At 42.6% G+C, this 20,933-nt stretch overlaps 1 pseudogene across 1 annotated transcript in view; it reads right to left on the bottom strand.

Annotated features, from left to right (window-relative positions):
* Positions 1 to 2,515: 2,515 nt before the first annotated feature.
* LOC311035184 (neuropeptide Y receptor type 2-like) overlaps positions 2,516 to 20,933 on the bottom strand; it is a 26,511-nt pseudogene continuing 8,093 nt past the window's right edge. Inside the window, exons 3-6 of the transcript in view lie at positions 10,420 to 10,585; positions 4,836 to 4,989; positions 2,882 to 3,481; positions 2,516 to 2,715 (exon numbers count right to left, since the gene is read on the bottom strand). The product of the transcript in view is annotated as a neuropeptide Y receptor type 2-like (transcript). The remainder of the gene's footprint in view (positions 2,716 to 2,881; positions 3,482 to 4,835; positions 4,990 to 10,419; positions 10,586 to 20,933) is intronic.

Raw genomic sequence — 20,933 nt, 5'->3', positions numbered from 1 at the left:
ACCTTTGTCATATAATCGGTTCAGGAATATAAAAGAAGACATAATTATCACAGTTATCACATTATCATCATTTTATTGAGGCATCTAAAAAGTCTCGGAGGTATTGCGAGATTTGGCTGCCAGACAGGAAAATGGTGGACGGTCTCGTGGTACTTTGGCCGTTCAGAAACATACTTTGTGCTCTTTAGATCAGGGGTCTTCAACAGGGGGTCCGGGACCCCTAGGGGGTCCTCAGAGGTACTACAGGGGGTCCGCCAAAATCTTTGTGTGACGGGGAACATTAGCCGAAAATAGCAGATCTACAAGCTCACAACGCCTCGTGCTTGTGAGCTTGTAGATCGGCTATTTTCAGAGAGTTGGTGTAGAGGGAAAAAAAGAGCAGACCAAGTACAGAGCCGACGGTCATGTTGACTAAATGTTGAGAGTTTAAACTGTTAACTGTCTGAAAATACACATTGACACGATGAAATCTATCAAAAAGTTTAATTTGCACAATGTTATACAATATGTAGTGGGAGGGTCCCTGCTTAATTTTTCTCTTAGCTAAGGGGTCCTTGGGCTGAAAACGTTGAAGACCCTTGCTTTAGATACCTCTATAAAATGATACACATCGAAAAGCAACGCAGCAGAAAACAATGTGTGATATGTCTTCTTTTATATTCCTGAGCAGAGTACTTTATAAAGGTCTCAATCGTTCAGAAATAGTGTTTGTTAATAAGTTGTCCAACCGGCTCTCATAGACTCCAATGTTATTTCACTGAACCTCCGGTGTGAGTCTGACTGCCACCCAGTGCGGCCAATCTGTCAGTTGGAATTGCAGGATAGAGAAAATGACGTTGGCATCTCTTCCTTTTAAAATAAATTCCTTGATTCCGCCCTGGAAGTACTCTACTGTATGTAGGTGGGCGATCTCGTTCCGCTTAGCAACAGCATTTTGATTGGCCCGAGGGGGGCAGAACTTCTTGGCCATGCAGTGAACGTTTTAATCACTTTTAGTCTCTTTATTCACTCTGCGTAATGTCTTTACTAAGGTTGTGCTTTACAAGGGAAGTGGAGAGACATTCACTACTTTCTCTCCGTCTTTCTCTCTCTCTCTCTCTCTCTCTCTCTCTCTCTCTCTCTCTCTCTCTCTCTCTCTCTCTCTCTCTCTCTCTCTCTCTCTCTCTCTCTCTCTCTCTCTCTCTCTCTCTCTCCGTTTGTTTTGATGAATGAGTATAATCTGAGTTGTTCTCCCTTTGGCTTAGTCTCTCTCTCTATCCCTCACTCTCTCTTCCGTCACTCGGATTTAGTTCTATTTATGTTGGTGACTCCCTCGTATTGTTCATCTCCCTTGTAGGAGAACTAAATCCTCCTCATCTCCTTCCCATCCTCTCCCTCCCTCACATGTCTTCATTTTCATCTCTCCCATTCTCTTTCATTCTATATCTCTCTTATCCTGTCTTTATCTCTCTATCCTCTATACATCTCTTTGTCATTCTCTCTCTAATCTTCTATCACTCTTTCTTGCATTCCCCCGCTATTATTTTCTCTCTCTCTCTCTTTCTCCTGTCCTCCATTCGCCAGTCTTCACAGCTCTATGCACAGCAGCCATATTATCACTTCCTTCACAGGTGTTACCAATGATACTAATGAAGGCTCTGTTCCATTTAGTGTAGCACAGTGGTTCTCAATTTCCACGACCCCCATAACTCTGAGAGTGTACAAATGGAACCAAATGGACCCGTAAGGGTCCATTTGGTTCCATTTGTACACTCTTAGAGTTACACACCCCTAAGGGGCCATTTGGACACCCCTTAACACATTGGGTGCCAAAACCGGGAATAAAAAAAACTGATTTTTTATTTTATTTTTAGCGCTTAGGTGCCAAACCGGGAATAATGGTGAAATCAATGTTTGTTTGTTTTTTCGTTTTTTTTCCTCTGAGAAGGAAGGGACAGATGGATCACCGCGCCAAAAAACCTGGCTCCTGTCCGCTCCCATTCTACCTCCTTGCAAAAGACCTCCACATTTCCTTAACTTTTTACAGTGGGGAAAATGAGTCATTTTCGATGCACGATCACTCCGCCATGGTGACTTGCGTGAGAGATGTTATTGTTCCAGGCGTTAGCCAGGACCATCCACCATCGTGCACGCATCCATTGTTTACAATCGGGTGCTCCTCATGGAGTCTGCAGCTGTAAACAGCGTAGCGTTTCAAACGGTGAGATCTCTGGCACTCAACGTACACTTTTTTAATAAAACTCTGGCACCGAATGTGTCGAGGAACCATGAGGGTCCCTGGACCCACATTTTAGACCCACTGGTGTTGCAGAGTGTTTCCAGTGAGCCAACATAAACAATATCAGCACCCTGACTCTGTTTGACCAGAATGGAACAGAGCCTTCATATTAGTATCAGTGGTAACACCTGTGAATGTCTTCACAATATGGCTGCTGTACATGGAGCCTATTGCCTCTCTCTCTCTCTCTCTCTCTCTCTCTCTCTCTCTCTCTCTCTCTCTCTCTCTCTCTCTCTCTCAGACATCCGTAGCATTGAGGTGGGTGGAGATCACCGACTGCTCCTCCGACACCATCAGTCTCTTCCTCCACCGCTTCTTCACCTCTTTCTTCACCTCCTCTCCTCCCCCTCCCCCTTCTCCCTGCTCCTCCCCCGCCCCGCCCTCCTTTGCCAGAACGGGCTGCACGCTGTCCATCCACCCTCCTCCTCCTCCACCACCTCCCCCACCACCCCCACCTCCTCCAATAATTCCTCCGCCCACGCCTCCTCCTCTGCTGTACTTGAAGACGTTCCTCACTCTCGCTCCTCCTCCTCCTCTCCCGCTGCACTTAAACACGCCCCCCACTCCCCCCCCACGCTCCCCTCCGCCCCCCCCGCCGCCTACCCCTCCCCCGGCGCGGCGCCGCCGGCGGCTGCACTTGAACACGGTGAGGAAGGCGGAGCGGTAGTTGCGGTTCATCCAGCCGTAGAGCAGCGGGTTGGCGAAGGTGGAGCACATGGCCACCACGTGGAAGGCGGTGTAGAGGAGGCGGAAGCCGCGCAGGTCCAGCACCGAGTGGTCGATGTCCGTGGCCAGCTGGAAGGCGTGGAACGGCAGCCAGCTGACGGCGAACACGGCCACCATGGTCACCAGCATCTTGGTGGTCTTGCGGCGCCGCCGGTGGCGGTCGCTGGACGCCGACGACGCCGGCGGAGGAGCGACGGCGCCGGCGGCCGGCGGCCGCGGGGACGTCGTTGTTGTGCCGCCGCCGGGGACGCTGCTGTTGTTGTTGTTGTGGACGGCCGCGGCGGCAGCGGCGGCGGCCATGGCGGCTGCAGAGATGGGGACGGCGTCGGCCGGGCTGACGTGCGCCCGCAGCTTGGACCAGATGCGGGCGTAGGCGAAGGAGATGATGGCCAGCGGGAGGAAGTACTGGAGGATCAGCATGGTGATGCTGTACACCGTGCCGTCCGTGCTGCTGCCCGGCCAGCTTTCTGTGCACACCTATGACCCCATGGAAAAGTAAAATTAGCATTAGCATTAGCATTAGCATTAGCATTAATTAATTAGCATTGTAAAAGTAGTAGTGTGCACACCTATGACCCATGGAAAAGTCAAATTAGCTGTAGCATTAATTAATTAATTAATTAGCATTGTAAAAGTAGTAATACCACAATATAAACATACTCTGTTACAAGTAAAAAGGCCCGTGTTCAAAATGTTACTTGAGTAAAGGTACAAAAGTATTGGCATCAAAATATTCTTACAGTACCAAAAGTAAAAGTACTAAAATATTTGAAAATAGCAGATCTACAAGCTCACAACGCGTAGCTTCGCGACGCGTTGTGAGCTTGTAGATCTGCTATTTTCAAATAGCCTATGTATAATAGTGCTGAAGTGGCTAATGTATGTTTTATAATATAATGTATAATATATATGTATAATAATATAATTTATATCTGCAAAGTAACTAGTAACTAAAGTGTTCTATTACTGGTAATGGAGTAAAAGTACAATATTTATCTCTGAGATGTAGTGGAGTAGAAGTAAAAGTTTTGAAAATTGGAAATACTCCAATAAAGTAAAAGTACCTCAAAATTGTACTTAAGTACAGTACTTGAGTAAATGTACTTAGTTACTTTACACCACTGGAAGGGAGGGAGGGAGGGAGTGGGGGGGGGGGGCATGATGGAGGGAGAGAAAGGGATGGAGCGAGAGAGATGGAGGGAAAGGGACAGGCGATATCATGTAATTGCCTCAAGGTTGGGATGTTCAAATGTACAGACAACCCTGTAAACATAATGCCTCATAATGCTGTGTCCACGCGTGTGTGTGTGTGTGTGTGTGTGTGTGTGTGTGTGTGTGTGTGTGTGTGTGTGTGTGTGTGTGTGTGTGTGTGTGTGTGTGTGTGTGTGTGTGTGTGTGTGTGTGTGTGTGTGTGTGCAAAAAAGTAATAACTGCATTGACTCTTGAACGAGTGTACTTTACTCTAAACACACGCACGCATAAATGCGTACACACACACATCTACCTGCACTCACACTGTTTTCCAAATGTATTTATTTCATTTTTTGAGTCATTTTAATAGATCTCTGAGGATTAAGCCTGCTGTTATAGCAGGTTCATGCGTGCATTTAATATCAAGAGAATAAACGTTTCCCTCTCTCTCTCTCTATCCCCCCTGTCTCTCTCTTTCTCCCTGTCCTCTCATTTCTTTGCATTGTGTGTGTGTGTGTGTGTGTGTGTGTGTGTGTGTGTGTGTGTGTGTGTGTGTGTGTGTGTGTGTGTGTGTGTGTGTGTGTGTGTGTGTGTGTGTGTGTGTGTGTGTGTGTGTGTGTGTGTGTGTGTGTGTGTGTACCTGTATAGTGTGTCCTGGTCCCAGTGTGAAGGATCCATATTCCCTAAAGATGGCCAGTGGGCTGGCCAGGATAGCACTTAGAACCCAGGTCAGTGCGATCACCCCAAAACACACATCCTTACGCATCCGTGTCTCCAAGTGGTACACAATACACCTGCAACACACACACAGGCACACACACACACACACACACACACACACACACACACACACACACACACACACACACACAGAATTAGGGTTAGGAAAACCACATGGCCACTGTAGCTTTGCTATTCTGGGAATGTCGTAATATAGGCAAGCAAGTTCAGTAGATATGCTAGAAAATAGCATATAGAGAATGGTGTAGAAGGTAAAAAGATAGGGGACCAAGTATAGACCCCTGACACCCAGTCAACGAAGTACAGTACAGAATTGTTTTACTTAAGTAAAGGTATCAATACTGCAATATAAAAATACTCTGTTACAAGTAAAAGTCCGGAATTCAAAACGTACTTGAGTAAAAGTACAAAGCTTATTGGCATCAACATGCACTTAAAGTGCCAAGAGTAAAAGTACTCACTATGCAGAATGTCCCATTTTTCAAATGTATGAATTGTATAAAAATCTTTTAAAATAGTAGATCTACAAGCTCACAATGTGTCGCATCGCGACGTATTGTGAGCTTGTAGATTGGCTATTTTAAAAGGGCCAAAATGTACTGTATATAAGGCTGAAGTGGGTAATGCATGTTTTTTAATAATACTCAAAATATACAAAGTAACTAGTAACTAAGTTTTCAAATAATTGTAGTAGAGACAAAGTACAATATTTGCCTCTGAGATGTAGTGGACTAAAAGTAAAATTACTGACAATTGGAAATACTAAAAAAATTGTACTTAAGTACAGTACTTGAGTAAATGTACTTAGTTACTTTCCACCACTGGTACAGTATATAGGGTTTAAGTGGTTAAGGTTAAGGCTCAAGGTTACTCATGTACTGGACAGAGAAACCCCTCATAAGTCATGAAACCTGTTGTGAATGTGTGTTGGATGTTGTTATCTCCAATGCCACACTCCCACACAAATGCACACGCGTCAACCTTCTACCAAGAGAGAGTTAAAATGATTGACTTGCCATCTTTAGTGACATTTTTGGTTGACATTTCAAACTGCAAAAACGTTTAGAAAAAAAAACAGGACGGGGGCAAGGTGACCCTCAAAGGGTGTTTGGTATCAGATTACGGTGTTTTTTTGGGGGGAAAAATGTCTGGGGAAAAATACGATAACGGCGAGAAAGCAAGACATTCTTAGGATTAACTAGAAATACTACTGGCATAAAAATACATTTAATATAGGGCGAGGTGATGATGTGTGACCTATTGAAAAACCTCCACCCGGTCTAATAGATCCCATATGAAAGGCTTTATAAAATGTAATAACAGTGCCTTGGATTTTCAAATTGCATATTGACTTCATCCAAACTGTGTGTGGTCAAAGAACCATCTGTCCTCTCTGTTGACGTTATTAGATAGACAGCGATCAATAAGCAATTTGGACTCATCTCTCTGAATATTATATGTTCAAAAACATCACTGACGTGTTTAGAAAAGATAATAATACCTTTGTCCCTCCAATGTGCACTCGTATCTCCAAAAAAAACGTGCTTTTCAACAGCGCATGCAACTTATTTCGGTTCAAGAGTTCTGACTGACTGTACCTCGAGACTGTTTACATTTCTGACTGATAAACAGTGGTGGAAAAAGTACTCACATTTGATACTTGTGTAAAAGTATCAATGCTGCAATGTAGGCATACTCTGTTACAAGTAAAAGTCTGGAATTCAATTAAAAGACAAGTCATTTTTATGTTTGGTTGCGCTCTGAAAATAGCCGATCTACAAGTTCACAACGCGCCGAGCTGCGACGTGTTGTGAGCTTGTAGATCGGCTTTTTTCAGCATGCAACCAAGTGTAAAATCAGCCATTACAACGCCATCAAGGCACCGCCAAAATACATTTTAGTCGGCTAAATCAACTGTAGATTTAGTCGACTACAATCTTATGATATTTAGTCGACTAAAACTAGACTAACAGTAAAACATTTCAGATGACTAAAATATAATATAAACTAAATGGAATTTGATTTAAAAGACTATGATTAAAACTAAATAAAATGTGCTGTCAAAATCAACACTAGTTTGTATAGACCATTGGTTCTCAAAGTGGGGTCCGGGGACCCCCAGGGGTACTTGAGGGGGTTCCAGGGGGTCCCCAGCTAAATGATGGAAAGGAACCAAATGGACCCTTATGGGTCTGTAACTCTGAGAGTGTACAAATGTTACCAAATGGACCCTAACGGGTCCATTTGGTAACATTTGTACACTCTCAGAGTTACATTAGCATTGATTTTACAATATGAATTGGGGTCCCAGAGATAGAAATGCCATTAAATGGGGGTCCGTAGCCCTAATACATGTCAAACTGGGGGTCCTTGAAATTAAAATGGTTGAGAATCACTGCTAGAGAGCCGTAAAAATCTTCTCTTGTGGGGAGTCCCTGGCTTATCTTTTGAAATGGGGGTCCACGGGCTAATAAGTGTCAATTTGGGGGTCCTTGACATGAAAAAGTTTGAGAACCACTGGTATAGACAGTCATCCTTGATTGACCCTGTCACACTGAACGACTCGAGGCACTATTAACAACAAATCGTTTTTTGTTTATTTGGCGATGTGGAAATGTAATCTGGGACGACACTAAGGTGGTTAATATCGTACACTGTGGGGTAACCTTTAGTCAAACGAACGGAAGTATGTGGGCTGTCAGTGGGAAAACATATCTATTTATCCATTGCAGCTGTGTGTGTGTGCGTGTGTGTGTGTGTGTGTGTGTGTGTGTGTGTGTGTGTGTGTGTGTGTGTGTGTGTGTGTGTGTGTGTGTGTGTGTGTGTGTGTGTGTGTGTGTGTGTGTGTGTGTGTGTGTGTGTGTGTGTGTGTGTGTGTGTGTATTACCATACTTGCGAGGACTAAGTATAGTAGAATTTGAAGAAAAATACATTGTGAGGACTGTTTTCCTGGTCCTCACAACACAAAGGTTGTTATATAGTTAAAAAAAAACATTTTTTTAGAGATACGTTTACAATTACAAAAACATTCAGGTCAGGATTAGACATTTAGAGGTTAGGTTTAGGGATTGGAATTAGAGTTAAACATGATTTATACTTAGTTGCGCGCCAGTGTTATGCACCGAAAAACAGCCGATCTATAAGCTCACGACGCGTTGTGGGCTTGTAGATCTGCTGTTTTTCGGCCTTAGGCTTACGGTTAAAAATGGCAATTATTATTTTTAAATGGCATTCATAACATGGCTGTCCTAAAGTCTTGATGTCCTCTCAAGTATAGTAATACAAACCTGTGTGTGTGTGTGTGTGTGTGTGTGTGTGTGTGTGTGTGTGTGTGTGTGTGTGTGTGTGTGTGTGTGTGTGTGTGTGTGTGTGTGTGTGTGTGTGTGTGTTTTCCTTTCTGACAACCATGTCAGAAATATCTGTTGTGACTCATTTGCATTTTATTTTGCTCACAGCCCACGGAATCCCCCGTGGCATTTGGACACACGCTGGCTGACATGTTGACACACGGCTGGCAAGGATATACAGTATGGGCTCCATGCAGTCAAACACACAACCAGATAGGTTGGTGCCTGGTGGATCAGAACAGAACAGAACAGAGACTATATAGGAACTATAATTCTAATTCAATTTCATCCTTCAAATTAGCCATGCAGACATCACAGTATTCCCCCGTATGGGAGTGAGTTATCCCATTAAGAGCCTGAGGCCGATTCTACAAATGTCTTCTAAATCAGTAGTTCTCACACTTTGTGTGTGTGTCTGTTCAAAAATAGCAGATGTAAGCTCGCAGCGCTCGCAGGGTTAACCCTAACCCTCAGGGGTAGAGTGACCGGGTAGAGTGAACTGGAAAACCGCAAGGTTCCCAGTTCGATCCCGGGTTGGGGCGCTCCCCTAGAGTTAGTGTTGAAGTGTCCTTGAGCAAGACGCTGAACCCCTGATTGCTCCTGATGAGCAGGTTGGTGCCTTGCATGGTTTCCTCCTCCATCGGTGTATGAATGTGTGTGTGAATGGGTTAATGGCACAATCAATGTAAAGCGTTTTGGATAAAAGCGCTATATAAATGCACCATTTACCATTTTAGCCCAGTGTGTTTTTTTGGGCTTGTTTTTAAAGTGTAGTTGGCACAAAAATGTTTTGTGCCACAGGGAGCCCCGTACCAGATTTGTTTTTTACATTTTTCAAAAAATCTTCCAAATATTTAACAATTTATTTCAAGATTCTTTGGAAAATAGCGCTGTTTTCATAGACCTGGTTGCTTATTTCTCTCACACAATCTCTCTCACACAAAGTGGACCCAACTTAATTTCCTGTGGCAGGGTATAATAGCTGACAGGAAATAAAATCAATCAAAACGATGTTAACAGCGGATATTATTACGATATACCAGCGGGTTACCAACCTTTGGGCTGTGGGTTCATGGTGGGCCATGAGTATTGCAAGTGGGCCTCAAAAATATTTGGCAAAACACTGAGATTATATTGACAATATAACATTAATGTCAAATTTAACCCATTGAGACCTGCTGGAACGCATCTGTGTCATTTTTTGATTTGAGCTAAAAAAGCATTATTTTACAATTTGGCTATTCAAAAATAGCAGATATACAAGCTCATAGCGCGGCACCGAGTGCCGCGCTATGAGCTTGTAGATCTGCTATTTTTGAAAAATCTTGAAAATGTGTGCAAATCCTTGAATATACCGGTATATTGTTTTAAAGCAAACATTTTTAACTCAAATCTTTGCTTCATGGGGGTCCCTGGAACAACATATTTTGAGATGGGGGTCCGCGGCCAAATGGATATCATTTTGGGGGTCCTTGACATGAAAGAGATTGAGCACCACTGATATAGAAACACACATGTAGAATCGGCTTCAGGTCTGTGTTTTTATTTTTTTACTCCCTATTGAAAAATAACTTCCACACACCCAGTAAGTTTAAAAGCAGGTGCGTAGGCGACAAACCGTACATGAGATCAATCATGAAAGATACACCCACACACTGCCACGTTCAAGAGAAGTTTAATGTTCCTCAGGCACATTTCGGTCTACACAACCGAAATGTTGCTTCTACGTTAGGCATCTCTTGAACGTGCAAGGGGCAGTGCGTATCCGAGTCTCGTAGATTCAGGGGGGGGGGGGGGCGTGGCATCCCATTTCACAAGTTTTCAAATGTATCTATATATCTATGTATCTAATGTATCTACAGTACAAGCACAAGGTGTCGCGATGCGACGCATTGTGAGCTTGTAGATCGGCTATTACTACTATTTTCAAATAGCCAAAGTTTTAATAGGTCTGAAGTTGTTAATGTATGTTTTGTAAAAATAATCAAAACCTACAAAGTAACTAGTAACTAACGTTGTCTCTGAGATGTAGTGCTTGAGTACATGTATTTAGTTACTTTCCACCACTGGCCATAATCCAGATTTTTTTTGGGGGGAAACCAAACAGGTATCTCCATTCGGGACAAAGACACCCACCTGTGTCGGTCGAGGGCGATGACGTTGAGCGTGACGGTGGACACGTGGACCGCCAGGCCCTGGGCGTAGGGCAGCAGGAAGCACAGGACCCCCCCGAACTTCCACTCCCCCAGCAGAGTGTAGACCAGAGTGAAGGGAAGACACAACGTGTTCACCAACAGGTCCGCTACACACACACACACAGAGAGAGAGAGAGAGAGAGAGAGAGAGAGAGAGAGAGAGAGAGAGAGAGAGAGAGAGAGAGAGAGAGAGAGAGAGAGAGAGAGAGAGAGAGAGAGAGAGAGAGAGAGAGAGAGAGAGAGAGAGAGAGAGAGAGAGAGAGAGAGAGAGAGAGAGAGAGAGAGAATGAGAGACAAGACAGGCAATCTGTTCATCTTTTTATAATGGCCCTGGTGTTGTAGGCGAACTCAATACTTGAAAGGATCCCTGGCTACTAAGCCTTATATGACTTACTTAATACATTATAATGACCCACCATAACTAAAATTAACACATTGACTGCCAATCGCGTAGAGCTACGCGAACCTATTTAAAGCCGCCACGTGCCAGTCGCGTAGACCTACGCGAAGTGGTGTTTTTTTCTTTTTTTCGAAAAAAAAGTTCACATTTCACTTTTTTAAATTTTCGATACGGCACATTTCATTGTAGCACCACCGGAAACGGAATTATCCGGGATCCGTTTTTGCCGATCCCGTCGGCCTCCGTTTTAATGACGAAACTGAAACGCCATTTTCTCTTTGTAGTTTAACATAAACTGTTCTAACTACAACATGGCGACCGTGTTTATCAAATGGATTTCACTGCTCGACGCAGACACATCGCGGATGTGTTTACAAACACTTTAATGATCGATCTTAAGGATTTTAACGAGGTCTATGGTGACGTGAAAAAAACAATACAACGTTGGCACTGGTGAGTACAGTATGAGATTAACCTCTGGCATGGACTGTGTTAAAAGCACATTCAAAATTATATTTATTTTGGAAATAGTTAATCTTTCACTCAATAGGGAAAACTCAACCCCCTCAAGGACCTCACTTTGAGAACCACTGCTCTAACATATTAGCTACAGAAACTCAGAGAGAGAGAAAGAGAGAGAGATTTGAGGTAGTGAGTATCAGAGCTGCCAGTGATCCTGTCACCCTGGGGAAGAGGCTCAGGCGACCCGGCGCCCTTGAGCGATCTGCTGTAAAGTAGCGCTGCTGTAAATATAGCAACACGCCCTGCTTCACCGTGACCGAGGGAACCCCAGAGCCCTCCGATCCGACCTCAACATCATGTCTTAACACATTAAGACCGGGAACGCATCTGTGTGTCATTTTTGAGTGGTGCCAACCACTCCTATATCTGACTTTGTCTGTGTGTCCGTCCGTATGTATGTATGTCCAATAAACAAACATTGATGACAACATCAATACGGGGGTCAATACGGGGCTCATCAAAGGCACCACTCTCTTCACACAGGGTGTGATTTTTTTTTATTTCTTTGGGCTATTCAAAAACAGCAGATCTACAAGCTCATAGCGCGGCACCGAGTGCCGCGCTATGAGCTTGTAGATCTGCTGTTTTTGAAAAAATCTTCTAAATGTATGCAGGTCTTTGACTATATATGTACATTTTATGTAAACATTTTTACTTAAAATCTTTGCGTCTGGGGGATTCTACAAAAGTATTTTAAATCCTAATGTTTTTTTTGTTGTTGAAAAAATATAGTATGTTGCTATATATATATATCAGTGGTTCTCAAACCTTTTCATGTCAAGGACCCCTACAATGATATGTACTTGGCCAAGGACCCCCATCTGAAAATATTTAGTTCCAGGGACCCCCAGAAGCAAAGATTTGAGATTTGAAAAATGTATATATTTATATTCAAAGATTTGCACACATTTTCACGACTTTTTCTTTCAAAAATAGCAGATCGACAAGCTCATATGAGCTTGTAGATCTGCTATTTTTGAATAGCCAAAGAAATCTTAAAATGACACAGATGCGTTCCCGGTCTTGATGGGTTAACTGTTTTGCTGCTAAAACGCCCACTCCTTCCCGTCTCAGTAGAACACTGTGTTTAGCAACCTTTGGACACAAGATATCGTTTTCCAAGCCCCGCGTCTAGTCGTGACTGACTGCCATGTTATGTTATGTAAACCTGAAGCTGTTCAGACGTCAACTGGATGGATCGGCCTTTAGTTTGTCACTGCATGAATACTGCATGTCCTCCTTTGTTGAGAGAGATTTTATTTATGTATTTTTTAAGCTGGATAGCTACATGATGGCGAGGGTTACATTAGGTGAATGTTTTCACCACATTTGTCGGGTCTCAAACGTAATCTCCCAAGAGCTCTCTTCTGTTTTTCCCTCGGACAAGATCTAGAGTGCGGTTTGTTGATAAAAGAAGCGATACGCGTTACTGTGCTGAGAGGGGGGAATTCTGGCAGGAAGAGAAACAGGAACTATATTGTTATGCCCTAGATTAACTCTTAAGGGTGTATATGTGTGGGTAATGGGGGTAATGTCTTTTGCTACTGTATATTTCGCAGAGGATTCAGGCACGCCAGTCTCTTTGTGAAATAAACATCACAACGTTATCGCCTAGGGCCATACCCTACATTTTTCATGGAGGAGAAATACCCATGTCTGTCTGTCTGTCTGTCTGTCTGTCTGTCTGTCTGTCTTCATTACTCTCACCTATATGGTCTGTGACAACCTTTGTTTAACCCATTAAGACCTGAGGCCGATTCTACAAAAAAAAGTCTTCTAAATCCTAACAGTTTTCTTAAAAACATATGTTTCTATATCAGTGGTGCTCAAACTTTTTCGCGTCAAGGACCCCCAAAATGATATGTATTTGGCCGCCGACCCCCATCTCAAAATATGATGTTCCAGGGACCCCCCAGAAGCAAAGATTTGAGTTACAAATGTTCGCTTTAAAAGAATATACATTTTCACACATTTTCTCCATTTTTCAAAAATAGTAGATCTACAAGCTCATAGCGCGGCACTCGGTGCCGCGCTATGAGCTTGTAGATCTGCTATTTTTGAAGAGCCAAAGTGTAAAATAATGCTTTTGTAGCTCAAATCAAAAAGGGACACGGATGCGTCCCAGGTCTTAACGGGTTAAAATGAAAATCTTTCCTATACTAGAGGAGTTGTGTTGGGATTTCATCATTCCAGACTTCATTCCCCAAGGTTCAACGTTCAAGGCTGTGCTTTATTTATTATGTATATATCATTTATTATTTATTGTTATCATGTGTACAGGTACATAAGAGTGATTTTTTCTTTCTTGGCTTCCTTCAGACAACGCAGGAGCATTGCTAATAATAATAACAATGATACAAAGAGAGAGAGGGAGAGCAAAAAAGAGAAAATAAATAAATAAAACAATCAGCGTACATATGTACACGATCTTGGAATATATATACACCAACAGCATTTACAGTAGCATAGAACTCTTGTATCGATATTGTAGATGGAATATTGTGAACATGCCTCTAATGCAGGGGTCTTCAACAGGGGGTCCGGGACCCCTAGGGGGTCCTCAGAGCTACTACAGGGGTCCGCCAAATCTTTGTGTGATATTTCTTTTTGGGGCGGTGTAACCGCCCCCTATAAGTGAGTTTTGGACACTGACCAATCCTGCACCATGATTGGCCAATAGTCTACAACGCAGTCTACAACCCTAACCCTTCCACAGTCAATGCAAATCTATACTTTTGCAAAGTCAGCCAATCACATTACAGCTAGTGTCATCACCACTAGCTGTAATGTGATTGGCTGACTTTGCAAATTCAGGACTGTGATTGGCTAGCGAAACACATGACACATGTGCAGCCCTATGAATAGCTGTATGGACTTCAAAAAAAGTAATTTATCCATTTTTTTAAGTGAGTCATGTTGTGATGACCACACACCGCCCACTTCACACTGGGTGTGATTTGTTTTTACCATAACCACTTGAACCCTAGCATCCCCTTTTCTGACGAGAACTTTGGCCAAAAATAGCAGATCTACAAGCTCTCAACGCCTCGCGCTGCGAGGCGTTGAGAGCTTGTAGATCGGCTATTTTTGGGAAAGAGGCTATAGGTGTAGAGGGAAAAAAAGAGCAGACTAAGTAAAAAAAAAAACGTAGCTCACCTGAAACACAATTTTATACAATATAGAATAGGGGGTCCCTGCTTTATCTCTCTCTCAGCTAGGGCGTCCTTGGCCTGAAAAGGTTGAAGACCCCTGCTTTAATGTATCCCCCCCATGTATCCCCTGCCACACATACTTGAGTGGCAGGTACACCCATGCATTCACTCAGAGACGTGTTCACATCTCATGAACTCTATACACTAGACCATACCCGTCAGGGGGATATGAGCACTCAAAGTGCGTCATGGTCCGCTTGTTTCGCGGATGTGGCAACGCCGGCGCTTGTTGCACGCACAGGATTTGGCAACCCGGGAGCCAGCAAACACAAAAAAACGCTAATAAACAGCTGACATGTGGGGAAAGTGAAAAACGGGCTTCGGTGTTCCGTGCACATGGTCATGGTCAATGTGCTGTGTGCAAATGCAGATCAATTGCTCCAGCCACTGAGGAGAACCGGGCAGATGTTTCATGTGACATTGTTTTTTTTCATGATAATAATAAGGATAATCAATCAATCGATCAATCATTATTTCAGAAGCTGCCACATGCTTTATGTAAACCACTCCACAGTATCTTCTATATCAGGGGTGTCAAACTCATTTTGGTGTCCGGGCAAGATTGGTCAAATGGTGACTTGAGGTGGGCAGGAACCAGTTGCGGACGCACATGCGCGCTCACACGCATTCAGTTATACAGCATTGTTTTTCAATCTGTTGTCTTGTCTCAGAAAACAAACAATGCAATTTGTAACAATAATAATAATAAGGGTAATAATAATAATAATTATTATTATTATTATAATTATTATAAACCATTTTAAGTAGAATAATTAAATTTGAAGTTAAACAATACCTGGTAATGTGTGTGGGTGGTTAAATAATTACATTTATAGAACAGTGGTGTAAAGTAACTAATTACATTTACTCAAGTACTGTACCTAAGTACAGATTTGATGTAGTTTTACTTTACTAGAGTATTTCCAATTTCCAGAACTTTCTACTCCACTACATCTCAGTCACTGCTATCTACAGTATATCACTTTAAAAAATGTTTTATGAAGATTAGCTACTTTAATTATTTACATTTACAAAAATAGCAGATCTACAAGCTCATAGTGCCGCACTATGAGCTTGTATATCTGCTATTTTTGAATAACCAAATAGATCTTAAAATGACACAGATGCTTTCCCAGATTGAATTTAAATACGCTCTGAGTTAAATTAATACTGAGGATTTCACTGGGCAAGCTCCTGAGAAATAAAAGAAGCAGCTTTGATACATTTAAACTACCTATTACCATTATTATATTTTCAAAAATATCAAATTTACATGGTGTAGCCAGCATGAAAATTAATCTAAATCACTTGCTGCTCCCAGACACCTGACATCTCTTTGCTTGAACAAACTCAGTTTTCATAGCACTGAGAGAGAGAGAGAGAGAGAGAGAGAGAGAGAGAGAGAGACCGTGCTGACTCCTGTGTGAGGATCAAAGAGTAGCCTATCGCCATTACTACTCGACTAGTAGTTGAATAGACTCTTAACGAGACAATCAGCCACAACATTCCACAGCTGGGGAGACAATGGCAGGGCCATCAGAGGTACTCAGCCAAGTAGCAGCGGGTGGGGGAGAGCTGCTTGGCCGCACAGCAAGTGAGTGCAAAATGCGACTCTGTCTGTTAGATGTAGTATCAATTTACTATTTTTAAAAGAATTTCCTGGGCCGCCAGGGACCTTTCCGTGGGCCGCAAAACGCCCGCGGGCCGCGAGTTTGACACCGCTGTTCTATATCATTGGTTCTCAAAGTGGGGTCCGGGGACCCCCAGGGGTCCTTGAGGGAGTTCCAGGGGGTCCCCAGCTAAATGATAGATTAGGCACCAAATGGACCCTTATGGGTCTGTAACTCTGGGTCTGTACAAATGGATGATAGAAATGCCATTAAATGGGGCTCTGTAGCCTAATGCATGTAAAACCGGGGGTCCTTGAAATTAAAATGGTTGAGAATCACTGCTAGAGCTGTACAAAATCTTCTCTTATGGGGGGTCCCTGGCATATCTTTTGAAATGGGGGTCCGCGGGCTAATAAGTGTCAATTTGGGGGTCCTTGACATGAAAAAGTTTGAGAACCATTGTTCTATATACAGCAGTTTAGGTAGGAACAGTTCAAGCATATTAAAGTGCAAGAAAAGGGACAGGAAGAGGGAGGAGGTGTGAGAGATGGGGGGGGGGGGGGGGGGGAGGTAGCTTTTGTCCACAGAGGACTACTGGTGAGTTTAAATAAGCGGTGAGCCGGTCACACCCGGGTGGGTTTGGTAATTGTTCTGCTGCTGAGAGCTCATAGTGTTGTAGTTAAACAAGAGCCCGAGGCTCCAGTTATGTGGATGATTCACAGGCACTATGTGAGGTACTCCTACCTTCTATTTTAAAGGTAATAGCAGAAGAGGTGAACGGACATGAGCTTTACGGCTGACTGATTTGCAGCTGAGACAACGTATACACTAGCAGCACAGCTAGAGAGAGAGAGAGAGAGAGAGAGAGAGAGAGAGAGAGAGAGAGAGAGAGACGAGAGACGAGAGACGAGACATAGAGAGAGACGACACATTTTTGTATTATAGCTGGTCTACGAGCTGACTATACAATAGGGCTTAATTGTAGGTTGAATGTATGTTTTGAATTAATAATCTAAATCTAAAAGCTGTCAAATAAGTATAGTGTAGTGCAGGGGTCTTCAACGTTTTCAGGCCAAGGACCCCTTAGCCGAGAGAGAGATGAAGCAGGGACCCCCACTACATATTGTATATAATTGTGTTGCAGATTAAACATGTTCATATAGATTTCTTAGACAGTTTCATAGATTTTGACAGCACTATCATCAGTGTGTGTTGGATTAATGTGCATTTTCAGACATTTAACCACTTGAACTGTCAATACTTAGGTCTGCTCTTTTTTTCCCCTCTACACCAAACCTCATTGCCAAAAATAGCCGATCTACAAGCTCACAACGCCTCGCAGCGCGAGGCGTTGTGAGCTTGTAGATCTGCTATTTTTTTGGCTAATGTTCCACTCGAATAGGGATGATAGGGTTCAAGTGGTTAATGTAAAAAACATTAACCTGTCACACAAAGACACACAAAGACAGCTTGTAGATCGGCTATTTTTGGCAAAGAGGTATAGGTGTAGAGGGAAAAAAGAGCAGACCAAGTAAACAAAAAAAAGTATAATTTACTTGAGCACCTGCCCCTCAAAATGTCTGTGCACACCACTGCACAGCCAGAAATAAGTCTGGCACTGAATGAGTTCTACTAAATGCTGCATTCCAACCGCTGCCTGTCACACTGACCAGTTATTGGTCTATCTCTGGGTGGAAAGGACATCAACTGACACTTGCTCTAATGCAATTTCTTCCGGCCAATTAACTGTTCAGTTTTGTCAGAGGCCAGTCCATCTGGAGGGATCTGACCGGGGGAGCCATGTGCGGGGGTCGCCCTCCGGCCATTAACCCGGGCATTAGGACCGGGCACGCATCTCTCTGTGTGTCATTTAAGATTTATTTGGCTATTAAAAAAATAGCAAGCTCATAGATTGTAGATCTGATTTTTTTTTTAATCGCGATTTTTTTTTGGCAAATCTTTGAATATTTGAATAAATCTTTGTAACTCAAATCTTTGCTTCTGGAGTTTCTACAAATGTCTTCTAAATCTAAATAAACAGTTTTTAAAAAAACGTATGTTTCTATATCAGTGGTGCTGAAACTTTTTCATGTCAAGGACCCCCAGAATTACTTATTTTTGGCCGCGGACCCCCATCTCAAAATATTTCGTGCCAGGGACCCCTAGAAGCAAAGATTTGAGTTTTAAATTGCTTTAAAAATATATATATATATATATTTAAAGATTTGGACAACATTTTTCAAAAATAGCAGATCTACAAGCTCATAGTGCGGCACTCGGTGCCGCGCTATGAGCTTGTAGATCTGCTATTTTTAAATAGCCAAAGTATTACTAATGGTTAAAGTGGAAACACGGATGCGTTCCCGGGCTTAATGGGTTAAGCAACATGCTCTTCATGATGTGGAAGCTGTGACGAGGGCAACGTGTCAAAGCGTGACGGCTAAAAATAAAAGCCGGGGTCGTACCGACCGCCATCTGACTCGAACGCACAGTGTCCCACGATACAATGAGGTTACGGGGTTAATCTAGTTATTCCACCAGAGAGCCTTTCTGCTCTGTTAACACATTGAGACCGGGAACGCAGCCGTGTGTCATTTTAAGATGTCTTTGGGCTATTCAAAAAATAGCAGATCTACAGTACAAGCTCATACGAGCTTGTAGATCTGCTATTTTTTGAAAAAATCGTGAAAGTTTGTGCAAATCTTTTGAACATATATATATATATATATATATATATATATATATATATATATATATATATATATATATATATATATATATATATTTTATTTTTTTTAAGCGATTTTTTAAAACTCAAATATTTGCTTCTGGGGGATTCTACAAATGTCTTCTAAATCCTACAGTTTTCTTGAAAAACATATTTCTATATCATGGTTCCCAAATCTTTTCATGTCAAGGACCCCCAAAATTACATGTAATTGCCTGCAGACCCCCCATCTCAAAAAAAAATGTAATGGGGAAGCAAAGATTTGAGTAAAACATGTCCCCTTAAAAAATATACATATTCAAAGATTTGCACAAACTTTCAAGATTTTTCAAAAAATAGCAGATCTATATAAGCTCATAGTGCCGCACTATGAACTTGTAGATCTGCTATTTTTTGAATAGCCAAAGGAATCTAAAAAAATGACACACAGATGCGTTCCCGGTCTTAATGGGTTAATGCTTGCTACCCCCCCCACCCCCCACCCCCCAGGGGACTTGAACCAACAACCTTCTGGTAGCTGTTCTACCTCTGTGTGGAGCTCTCCAGGGCCTAGAATACAACACTGGCTTCACATTGAACTAATCTCTCTCTCTCTCTCTATCCCTTTCCTCTCTGTCTTTCACCACTCGTCTTTTATCTGTGTGTTAAAGCTGTCAGCGTAATCCTTCTATCTGTTATTTCACTTCTATCCCTCTTTTCTCACCCAACACGTCCCTTTTATGTTTGACCCTTCACTGACTATAGGGCAGTGGAACCGCCAGGGGAGGCAAGGGGACCAATTTGAAAGGATATGAAAGAAAAACATAACAAAAATATATCAAAATGACATGTTACAGTGAACCAGTCAGATTGAAAGAGGAGTGCTCGCTTTTCTAAGAGTTCACCTCCCGTGCTCCCCCACGGCGGGGCTTGCCTAAGCTCGCTCGGCTTTTATACTCCACTGAAGTAAAAAATACCCCAAAAAAAATCTTAAGTACAGTACTTGAGTAAATGTACTGCCGGGGCGCTTTTTTCTAGTTTATTTTAATATAATTGTTACTAACAATTATATTGAAATAAACTAGAAAAAAGCGCCCTTCGGTGGTGTAAAGTAACTAAATACATTTACTCAAGTACTTATACATGTACTTAAGTATAATTGTTTGATATATGTACTTCAGTGGAGTATTTCCAATTTTCAGTACTTTTACTTCTAATCCACTACATCTCAGAAGTACAAATATTGTACTTTTACTCCACTACAATTATTTGACAACTTTAATTACTAGTTACCCACCATGCAATCTGGGAACCCGTCGCCAAATAAAAAGGAAAAACAGCGCCCTCTGCTGTTTTTTACTTATTCACTTGGCTCTGGGAGGAGCTATACGGTGCTCAGGGAAACCGGGGTTTTGGTCTGCCTTCAGCCTTTCACTTCCGGTTGTGCGACTATGTTTTCATTCCCACTAACAATATTTCTCCACGGAACACTAACACCATTTCTCACAGAGAACATGGATCGTTTTGGTTATAAGCCCACTTGTTTCTATGATGAAAGAGCAATTCAAAATGTTACTAACTTTCCATGGTTTTGTAGGCTTCGAGGACGCTATTGTTAAATGAGTTTCGGTTTGTTTCTAGTAGGGAAGGCTCGGCGGACACGTAAATCCCGGCCACTACATTTGATTGGGTAAAGCGCGGCCTGCTTCCTGATCTGAAGGCACGCCCACTTGTAGGCCAGTGCGTACGCGATATGACGACCCCCCCGACAGATTCAAACGCAGAGCAGAATCTGTTCTTGAGAGATTACCCACCATGAGAATATTGGCTTTTGAAGCCATGATGAATGTTCTTTCGCAGATGAAAAGTGTTATCATTCATTCATGTTTTTGTTGCACTATTCCAAAAGTATGTGTGTGGGTGTGTGTTATTCATATGGTAAATTGTAAGAGCGTACTGAAATGAGTTGCTCAGTGTCACCATGGATTTACCGTAAACCTATAC

Source organism: Gymnoscopelus microlampas (assembly GCF_963454915.1).
Source record: "Gymnoscopelus microlampas genome assembly, chromosome: 19".
NCBI classification, from domain to species: domain Eukaryota; kingdom Metazoa; phylum Chordata; class Actinopteri; order Myctophiformes; family Myctophidae; genus Gymnoscopelus; species Gymnoscopelus microlampas.
The sequence above is the reverse complement of the archived record's forward strand: the minus strand, read 5'-3'. Positions and strand labels throughout refer to the sequence as shown.